We start from the raw sequence: 11481 nt of genomic DNA, 5'->3' as shown, positions 1-11481 counted from the left end.
ATGCCAATCCCTTCCAGCGGTTCTGGGCATGGTCCCCACATCCTGTAGCGGGGCCCCTAGGCTAGAATCTTTTAACGGGCCCCTTCTGTAGTTAATTTATAGCATGAAAAAGCAAAAAAAATGATGATAATCGTCCCGGGCCCCAGGGCTAGAGCCGTGTCAGCCCCCCCCCCCATGTGGGGGCCATGGTTCTGGGTATCTACAGCTAGAGGTTATATCCATAGCTACAGATAGAGATGACAAGACGTACTATAACCTTTCTCGGAATGATATAATCATATAGTAGTACATAATTCAGATTCGGACTTTCTTCCTGAAACTGAACTCCTAATTTTCTGGAACTTGATCCAAAGAAAAAAAAAACACTTTCTTGCCAAAAATATTTCGTTATATCCAATATCCATAAATATGACAATTCATTATAAGCGATATTTTTAACATTATTTTGGTGTTGCAAGTTGACTGGGACGAAAAGAAAATCGTTATAACTGGCACTTCGCAGTATCCGATTTCTTTATAAGCGGGCTCAAATGTATATGTAATTTTCTAACATTTCGGAGAGGAGGGCTCCCTGGTCCATTGGCGAATACAGAAGAAGGGCCATGGACGATCGTCCCCGTTCAATGAAAAAATTGAATTAGTAGCATAAGCGGGGGGAGGGGGCGGAGATGGAACATCCCTTCCTTTTACTGTACACACCCTCCGTGAACCCCCCACCCCGTCGCTATGGTCTTGTACCGTTCATTAACTTTTTAGGGCTGCCGGGTGTTTTCGGCGAATTAAAAATTACAAAAGCTATGCTACTTCTCTGCTACAAAGAAATGATGCAGGAGCATTTATAGACTTTAGTAAGGAATTTGACTGTATATGCGGTACCTCGTACGAAAAATGAGAGAAAAGGGCTGTTGGTCAAATATAATTATACTATATATTTCAGTATCCATATCCATCTTTTAGAACTTTTCGAATCAAGAAAACAGGTTTCGTTTCAAGAAAAAAAACACATAACCACAGTAATAAATCTAGAACTCCAATTTGTGGCCGATAATACACTATAAACATGCATGATACAAAGTTGTATAACAACGAACCCAGTCCGTTCGAGGATTGCCCCATGTATTTCACGCCATGCCTCTACCAATCGCGCTAGCGTAGCAGTCTATAGACAATTACGTTATATATAGTAGTCTATATACTACTACTACTACGTATATATAGATACTGTCTATAACGATAAACCAGCCTATAAAGATAATTTCTTTGCTCCTAGCGGAATTCCTAATCAATAGGAAGTAGCGTAGATGCTCGAACTGTCTACAACGATAACCTGTCTCTAACAATATTTTTTGAAGGTCCCTACAGTTTCACTGTAGATAAAACTTGAAAATTAAATTTTATCTCATGGTGGATTTTTGTGCTAAAAACATTCTGCCTCATATGCTTGCTAGGATAAATGATATCCCCTCTTCTTATTAGCGTAATCATTCGAGATCTCAAATTATGAATAATTTTTTCAATTTTTAAAAAAAAGAGTAAATATATTGACTTTCTACAATTTTTGTTTCTTATATAGTGAAATATATGGGCATCTTTTTTCCTCAGCCACCTCATTGGTTATTTTGCCTGTTGTGGCTTTGTATTTGTATTTGTATTGACAATTGAATGCTCAGTGTTTTATCCAGCTAATAATTTTTTTCATAGTTGATGACACGTATAGAAAGCCAGAAAAAATTATCTGTAACCGTACTGCTTATACAGGGCCATAGAGTTGCCGTATAGAGCTTCAAAAATTGCCCATAAAATAGATGTATTGAAGTAATATATAACATTCCCAATATATAAATACCTTCTTCATGACTCAACCTGTAATAAGAAAAGAAATCGGGTTACTAACTTCACAAGGTAAAAAAAAAAAATTTAAACAAAACATTTTAACAAGTTATCGAAATCACAGCCGCAAATGTTCCGCAACAAAGAGTTGTTGTCATTAATTGGGGCATCTACCAGCCAATTCAAATTATAAATGGAAAGAAAATTACCTCAGCTTATGTGCAAAGTTGATTCTGAATTTTATCTTCAAACTGTGTGTGTGTGTGGCTCCAGTAATGGACGTCTATAAAACCCTTTGCATACATGCAAAGCTACGCATTTAAGGGTTAAAAAGGATTGATGAATGAAACTATGTATTACGCGCAGCAGTTGGGCGCAGCAGTTTTGATCGATAAGATATGCCCCTAATCCACCAATTTTCATGATTACGAAATCAGCTCATTCCTGGTCAGGATCCAGGCCCGTCATTCGGGGAAGGGGGGTCAGGGGGAGCCGTTGCCCCTCCCCGGCTTTTGAAAATACGCTAAAAATTGTATATATCTATATATAAAATATATACAATATATATAAAATTATAAATACATTGAGTACATGTTCTATGCCCCTACCGGAAAAAGTTGAAATGACGGCCCTGTGTCAGGATCCTTCGGATTGCGATCGACTGCTATGGGCCTACTGTACCGTATAGCGTAGGGGTCTCCAACCTTTCAGACATCGCGGGAAAAATTAGAACTTTCCATGATGCCCGTGGGCCACCAGGTCATGCCGTGGAATTCCTCGTTTTTTTCAACAGGGTTCTCCAAATTATTAAACACTCCTATATTTACTTTGAAATGACTCAGGAATTCTCTCTGCGATAATTTTCTTTCAGTAATTCAGTAACTATTTTTCCATTAATTTTAAATTTTGATCAATTATGAAATTACTGTTTCCAATAATTATGTGATTACTTTTTTTAATAATTATGAAATTGTTTTTTCTAATAATTCTAAAATTACTGTATTTTTTTCATTAAGGTGTTTTTCAGCATTTCTGTAAGTTCTTTAATTATGTATGTGTGTGCCTTTTGTATGCCCAATTTTGCCTTTCGAAATACTCTATATGCAATCAGAGGTATTAAAAAGTATTTTGCCCACCGCAGTTCATTACGGCCCTTTTAATGTATCAAATGCACAGCATTAGAATTGCATCTAGAAAATATCTCACTGTTCTAAATACAGCAGTACATATTTCAGTGGCTAGCGCTCTTTTCAACGAATTTATTTTACTTCTTTTTTTTCGTCCCCTATGTGAAGTAGCTATTTTCTCAAAATTGTCGGCGGGCCACTGCAAAAAGCTCCGAGGGTCACATTTGACCTGTGGAACTGGGTTGAAGACGCGTGGCATAGGGTGACAACAGTCTGATCATTCACTCGAGTCTTCAAATTGTTAAGTCTTCAAGAGTTTAGTGAAATCCATCAGAAAACACCTCTGAATGTGACACCTCGCTGATTTAAAACAGCTTTTCTCAACCTTTCTAAACGCAAGGACCAACCTTTCTGAACGTAGAAAATATCTGAAATGATTCGACGGACCCCTATAACTTACAGCATGAGTTGTGACCATATGTTCCGTATTTTACGGGACATTTCTGTATTTCCCGTATTTTCCCCAATAAAAATGGTCCCCAGTCATGATAAATGCTTTTTCATGAAATACATTTCAATTTCTGCGATTTGCTGCATTCCTTTATTTTCCCACTCTTCAGCAAATTTGTCGTAAACTCCATTTTTTTAGCTGTAATGTACTCCATATTTAGTATTGCAATTTACAGTATTTTCCTCGATTAGATATGGTTACCGTAAGTATGAAAGTCAAATTTTTATTTGAACCCATAAGAATACTACTAATGTACATAAAAACATTTTTCATTCAATTAGAATTAAAATTATGAAATGTGCATGCAGTACCATCGTCGCGGATCATTTTTGGTTCGTGGACCATTGGCTGAGAAAAAAACGCTGGTTTAAAATAATAACTTAATTCAATTCTCTCAAGCAACGCTCGACTCATTGAAATAGGAGATAAGCAACTGAAATAACAATGACGTCGTTACAAAGAGATACAAGAACAGAGAAGAGACACCCATGGCAGTCAACGTGACGCCCGCCAAAGACAGTAGCTTTTAAAATCAACGGTTTCTTTACCGTCTAGGAGTTGACACACCAGCCTCGGTTCAACAGGTCTTGGTATGAATCCCGGCACGGGCATGAATGTATTCGTTTAAACACCATCAGTGGGTTTTGAATTGTAAGCCCAAGTCTAGTTAGTTTATAGCCGCGATTATTTACTAGTTTCTTCTCGACACTATTTTAACGGTACAATACGCTGTAATTTATTGCACGTATAATACGATCCGTAAGTTTTTATATTTTTAAAATTTTTTGTGACACATTTGCTTAATACGTCTTACATTGACATTGCATAATATTTCTAGGTTTCCGGTTATCTTTTTCACACTGTATACAGGGTGATTCCATTATTCCCCTTGCCGCATTTTACTAGCCAACCGTTGATTCTAGAGGCATACTTAGAGAAGGTATTCGCAGTTAGAGAAGGTATTCAAATAATGTGTAGAGCTCAGATACGTCATTCATGTTGCAAGGAATTGTATAGTTATTAAATTATAAAAATTAACTTTTTTTATATGGACACACCTTGTCCCCAAAATTCAATTAAAAACTTGCTACCCTGTCGAATCCAAAAGGTCTTTTCAGTCGTAAGTCATTGGGAAATGTAATCTGCTAACCAAGGAAAAAAACAGTATTGCATAGTGCTTAATACTCTAATGATCGCTAGATTTTGGGATGAAGAATTTGAGAACCACTGTGTAACACACTGCCGACACTGTGTTTTGAGTTTTAAAATCTCTTAAAAAGTATCTTTATAGAGGGATTTATCGCAGTAAAGGATATCGCTGTTGAAAAGAGACTAATTTAGATTTTTTAATAAAAATTTATGAATTTAACATTAGAGTAAAGACAATCCCACAAACAAGCTGTGGAAATGCATTGCCTTCCTAACTGATTTTATTTTCTCTCGATTTCCATGCTATCTCTTCTAACCCATTTCGACAAGCCTTCAGATGAATAACTATGGCTGCAGAGAACTCAGAACAGGTAAAACTTTAATTATAGCCATCTTGTGCTTAAACTAAAAAAATATTTTTTTTTGTAAAATTTCATTTTAAAAAATTTTAAATTTAGCTTTTGCTAATCAGAAGAGGCCGAAGCTTTTCTTCAATTGCTTTTGTTCACGAATAAAAACAATGCTTATCTTTCTGTTAACTTGGGTGTGAATCCATCATTCTTTTCTCTTTCCCCATCTGTTGGCACATTTTGGTGGGCTCGGCTGGTAAAACAAAGCACAGCTCGGTAAAACAAAGAAGTTTCACTACAATTGAAAATTTCTTCCGGATTGCACACTCTAAGAATCGGATTGAGCTTTCGGAAGCTATTAATTAAAAATTGTGCTGTCCACTGAACCTGATTCTCCCTGCAATGTCTCGATGCTTTTTCACTGCCAACTATACAACCATCATTTAGATTTCGGAAGCTGGAAAAAAAAATGTTCAATATTTTAAAAATTACTACGGTTTCAGTAAATAGACCTTTTTTCTGGGTGTATTGCCGAGGTGAAGTCGGAAAGAAAAGTCATTTGGTCTACATGTATGCAATACATCAAGGAAGGTAAGTAAAAGGTCTATTTTCTTAATTTATTGGGCTGAGAAAACTCACTATTTCCCTATCGTCCCACCTCGGAGCCATTTATTGAAGTTAAGGGAGGGTAATGCCTCTACTTCGGCGCCTCACGCCATAGTGCGGGAAATAAGGAAGACAGGGTCGTGTCTCGAGTAGTGTGTATGGTAGCGCACTTGTCCGGTTTGCAAGTGGACATGGATTTGATTCCCGGTGACTTTTTTTTTACTGTCCCACCTGGGAGTCATTTGTTATAAAGTTAAAAGAAGCTGCTAATGCCTCACGTCACAATGCGTGAAATAAGGAAGGCAGGGTCGTGTCTTCAGTAGTGTACAGTGGAACTTGGTAAATTTGAATTTTGGATAATTCGAACTTTTGCAAACTTCTCTTGGGTATTATAATTTAAAATTCAAATTCTTCATTTAATACGAATTTTTTCGAATATTTTTGAATAATTTAAAGTTAAAAAAATCATCACTTCACACAGTATGAGCAAAGATAAACAGTTTGAGAAAATTCACGATTGTTTGGCGACTCAATTCGAAAAATATTTCAGATTTTGATGATCGGAAATCAGCAAAACCACATGATATAAATTCCTAAAAAGATTATCCGTGCTGAATTAATCCACCAAAATTGTTTGGATGACTACTGAGCAATTTCAAAAACGACTGCCCTTTATAAGAGAGAATTCAAAATTGCTAATTTGTAAATGTTTAGCTTCTTTTTTTCTCTTCATAATTAAATTCATATTTTAACATTGAAGCATCGAAATTGTGTACCACTATACTGTATTGTGTTGTTTAACCTCTAAAAACCGACTTCTTCAGAAGAGTTTTTTCTAACAAATTCTAATGAAAATAGATTTCCCTAATTCCATACAAATGATTAGCAAAATTTGGGAAAGTGTTTCGTAACTGATGATCAGTAAGAGTTTCCGTAAATCAGATTTGAGCATGGTCACGAAATTTTACACTGATGGCGATGCCAGAACGGTGGAATAATGTAGCAACTAAGATTAATTATTAATCCTATGTGAATAATGGTGATTAAGTTGCAATTTGGAGTCATTTTACTGATCCGGTATAGATTAATTGGATAATTGGATAGTTCTAACTATCCAATTTGCCTAATCCGTTTGCTGTTCCCTTGAGCTTCGAATCAACCAAATTCGACCGTATGTGGTAGCGCACTTACCCGGTTTGCAAGAGGATATTTGATCGATTTCAGATGGAAACCAGATGATTCTTTCCTACTTCACCTCGGCAAAATATCCAGAAAAGGTCTATTTCCTTGATGGATTGGGCTGAGAAAAAAAAAACCCCCGTCGTACTCTCTCATTACTATGGGTTTCTTTTCCTCGTACAATCATGGTATCATCGATTAATGCCACTTTGAGAATGAAACAAATCCAGTAAGACTTAACCAACGTCGTCTTCTAATTAAATTTTTTCTTTTATGTCTATTCATGCTTCCGTTTTTCCGGAATTTTTCTGCAATTTTCTCAGCATTTTACTTAATGTTTTATTGCAAGATATACAGAAAACTAGATGTTGTGAAGGTATTTATTTGTTGAGATAATTGATTTTTTAAGGAAGGAAAAACTCATTTCTGCCTCTACCGGGAGTCGAACCCGGGTCCCTCGTTTGCTGGACGAGTGCTCTCGTAAATATCTTCACAACATCCAGTTTCCTGTATATCTTGCATTAACAAGTGGAGAGTGACAAGTTTATTCTTGAGTTCAAGAAATTCCATTATCCGATAAAGAAATGGAATTATTCACTTCAGCTGCGTAAGTCTACGTTGTAATCAACAGTTTAAGAATATAAATCTTTATCTGGACAGTTGAATCGGTTTGAAGGTCTCCGACTACGTTGAAAACGTCATCTTGGAAGAAAATATAGATTTTTTTAAAAAAATGAAAATCCAATTTTTGTAGTTCCGAAACAGGCCTTGTTTTCATTATATGACGCTTAGAACCGAAATTACGTCCACTTTGGTGTTGCGTTTTTGCATACAAGTAATCCGGGAATAAAAATGTTAAACGTGCTTAACGAATAATGCTATTTTTGACATTTTACTTATGTTTGAAACATGGTTTCTAAACTTCTATTCATTGCATCATTACGAAATTTTAATATGATATTTTGCTATATATTGTTAAGGTGATGGATCAAAATCTAAAAAGTCTATCATATACGTTTCTCTAATAAAAGTGTTTTATAGACGATATGAGAATGAAATTTCAAAAAATTCACACGTTCATTAAACACAGATTTATGTGTAACTTATGAGCATATCATGCAATCCTTTCAATTTTAGTTTGCTTCAACCATCCCTAGCTAAATGTACTGTGAAAATAACAAAATATTCCATTTATAGAATGTTTTGTAATTGTGTTTCGAATGTTACATGAACTTTGCTTAAAATCTGACATAAAATGACTTTTTCGTAGAAAATGACAAAGGTAGTCCGAAATTTATTATTATTTTGACCGTTTTGGGACACTTTCTATCAAAAAATTTTGTCAAGTTCACTCCAGTACCATATTACAGAAAAGTGCTCTGGAACGTAGTCGGATACCTTACACTCTGATTAAGGTGTAATATGCCAGAGAAATAAATTTTTCTACGGTGCGATAAAATTCAAAAAATGAATGAAAAAAGACTAAAATCTCGGCTCTAAAGGTACGTACAGAGAAAATTACGGGCATTTTTTTCATGTAACTCAACCTCAATACTCGCTTCAGACAGGAAAACAGTAGAACATATTTATATTTCCCATGGCGTGTTTTCATGGTTTTTTCAATGTTCAGTTGAGAAGCTAAATGTTATTTTTTTCCATCCACCCCCAACTTAACAATTCCCATCTAAGTTAGCCGCTTAATGTTTTTTTTCCCAAGAGATTTTTCCACAGTAAGTAGAAGAAGACGGTCACTTCTTTTCCCCTTATCATGCACAAAATAAATTCTTTAATAGGGAAGTTAGTAACGTTGAGAGATACGTCTGAGAAAAAAGAAATGACTATCAAAGAAGTTCCCTGTTGCAAATTTTTCCACCGTCAAAAATGTTTTCTATAATGTTTTCTTTTTTCCACGTGGGCTTCCGGACGTGGTGCGGGTCTTTATCGGGGAATGGCAGTGGCTCGCGCACAAAACCCTAGGCCAAGGCCTCAAACAGTTTCCTCTAGCAGATAGAGAGAGAGAGAGAGAGGCTCCTATTTTGCTTCCTTTGAGGCATATGATATGCCGCTTCGCGCTTTGCGAGATGACTGGAGGAAGAGGAACTGGATGTTTTCTGTTGGATTCTGGTCACCCCTCATTACCTTTCGGACGACAAACGCCATCCGAGATCTTTACTAGTATGGCACGGATGCCGCCTCTCTCGTTTTGCGTAGCTATCAGACCGTACAACCAACAACTTTCGCCATCATCACATTGCGTCACTCACTAAACAATCGCTTCTCCATTTTTCCTCGCATTTTCGGGCCGAATTTCTCTCCTGTATTCATTCCCCGCTGTCAATTTCCCAACGCTTTTTGACGTGAATACGCCATCTGACGATACTAGGTACATTCTCAAAAAGTTTCGTGATGAACATAATTAAAACGTTCATATCTCAGGAAGTATTCAGAATATATCAGTGTTTTTGATGTCTGCGGGTAGATCTCATTAATACATATCCAATGATACCACTCTAGTTTGAAAACCTCTTCCGGGTTGGGCACCAGACCAACGGCCCACATTCGTAACGAAATTGTTTACCCTATATCTCGGGAAATTCGAAACGCAAGTAAAAGCCAATGGTGTGTCGTTTTATAGATATCCTTCTAATGAAAAGTCAATGATATCGCTAGGACAAGTCCAATGATATCATATTGCTGGTTTGAAAACAGGACTTGCGGCCCTTTTTCGAAGCGAGGTTGTTTTACGCTATATTTCAGAAAGTACGCAACGCTTTGTAACGCAATTGAAGTTACTGTATCATCTAATACAACGTTTCTATACCATTCTGAACGCTAGGACCAGCTAGATGTCTGAAACGATTCAACGGACCACTAACAATTGGATTTTTTTCTCGAATCTATTTTTGGGAAGAAACTGGCATCTAAAATTACATAAAAGAGTATAAAACCGAATGCGCAGGAATGTGCTGAAAAATATGGTATGAAAATTAAATTAACATGATGCGAATTTGAAATTAATGAAAGAAGAGCATAATTCTAGAATAAATGAAAGAAGAGCATAATTCTAGAATAAATGAAAGAAGAGCATAATTCTAGAATAAATGAAAGAAGAGCATAATTCTAGAATAAATGAAAGAAGAGCATAATTCTAGAATAAATGAAAGAAGAGCATAATTCTAGAATAAATGAAAGAAGAGCATAATTCTAGAATAAATGAAAGAAGAGCATAATTCTAGAATAAATGAAAGAAGAGCATAATTCTAGAATAAATGAAAGAAGAGCATAATTCTAGAATAAATGAAAGAAGAGCATAATTCTAGAATAAATGAAAGAAGAGCATAAATAAATGAAAAATGATTCAAGAATTTATAAAAAAATTATTCCAAAATTAAAAAAACCGATTCCAGAATTTATGAAATAAATAATTTCATAAATTTCAGAAGTAATGAAAACTTTCAATAACTTCGAGCCCCGTTTTATTCGTAGCTTTGGGCTCAGGCCCCGTTGGCCAACTTATTAAGACACCTTGAACTGGTTTCACTAATTCCAAAATTAAAAATTTTGTCAATGAGAAATGTTTAATAACTTTTTAATGGAAAATAAACCAATGGGTTGCGAAGTTGACCACGTTGTTGATTTTGGGTCACGGCTGAAAAAGGTTAAAAACCCCTGGATTAGAATGTGTACTGTAGTTATTCAATATCGATAGGTCGGAATAGTAGCTTCTCAAATCCCAAAAGGGTAGTTGAAAAGTGTTTGTTTACGGTAGTGAATTTTTATTATTATTTTTACTGATTTTTACCCTTTTTGTGTTTTTTTTTCAAACCGAAAACGCAATCCCCTACGTAAAAAATTGCAAAATAACTCTTGCCTCTAATTACATAGTACATTTTGACATACTTATTATTCTCTGTCTACTTATCCTCTTAGTATAGTAGCATATTTTTTTCTGATTTAAAACTATTTCCGCACTTTTGCCGTTGTTTTACTAAATTAACATTTTAAACTATAGAGCAAACGAAAAAAAATTCTTCTATTTTCAAGGTAAATTAATTATTTTCACTTTTAAAACAGTCCTTTTCATTAGCGTTCTGGTACATATGCGAGACATACCACGCATTCCACACCTTTTTTTAGCTACACTTTAACAACTTATGAATTATTAAGCCTGAAAAAAAATCGTTAAAAAATGCAAAACTATTCGAGGAACGAGAGTCGGTTATTTTTTCAGGAATATTTACTTTTTTACTGCTGCCAGAAAAATAACTTTTTTTGTAAAAATTTCTGACTTGGCACCTTTCTGAAGTCTGATATGCATCCGCGTAAGAAAGAATTCAAAAATAAATCTATTAATCATTACGCAAAGTATACGTATAAAATAATGTAATTTTCTGAATTGAATAAAAGTGGATGCTAAAATTTAGAGTATAATTGTAATATGATTTGATGTCCCGTAATTTATGGTAAATAAGCCGATGGGATGTATAAGCCGCATGTAATTTGTAATCAAGAACTAAAAACGAATGTCATCGAAATAAAATTAAATGCGTGTTTAACTTTTCTTCGAGAGTATTTTCTAATATTACGCAACATTAAACATTATTCTATAGTGAACATTTTTGAACTGTACTGAAAGAAAAGAAATACATCTGAGAGAAAACTCACATAAGAAATAATTAGAATCCCGTAAGTTCAGAACGTCAGACAAAATGCTACAGTATTAGAGATA

General features: G+C 35.2%; 1 protein-coding gene across 1 annotated transcript in view; it reads left to right on the top strand.

Annotated features, from left to right (window-relative positions):
- The first annotated feature begins 4093 nt into the window (after positions 1 to 4093).
- Positions 4094 to 11481, top strand: part of LOC149085170 (uncharacterized) — a 49625-nt gene continuing 42237 nt past the window's right edge. The window contains exon 1 of the mRNA XM_089233930.1: positions 4094 to 4227. The gene's annotated coding sequence lies outside the window, so the exon portion shown is untranslated. The remainder of the gene's footprint in view (positions 4228 to 11481) is intronic.

The sequence above is a fragment of the Pholcus phalangioides genome, unplaced genomic scaffold, assembly GCF_987345545.1.
Source record: "Pholcus phalangioides strain wild (caught in Gottingen) unplaced genomic scaffold, Ppha-v1.0 ptg000007l_1, whole genome shotgun sequence".
Taxonomy (NCBI): domain Eukaryota; kingdom Metazoa; phylum Arthropoda; class Arachnida; order Araneae; family Pholcidae; genus Pholcus; species Pholcus phalangioides.
Note: the sequence above shows the minus strand (reverse complement) of the source record. Positions and strands in the feature narration are given on the sequence as shown.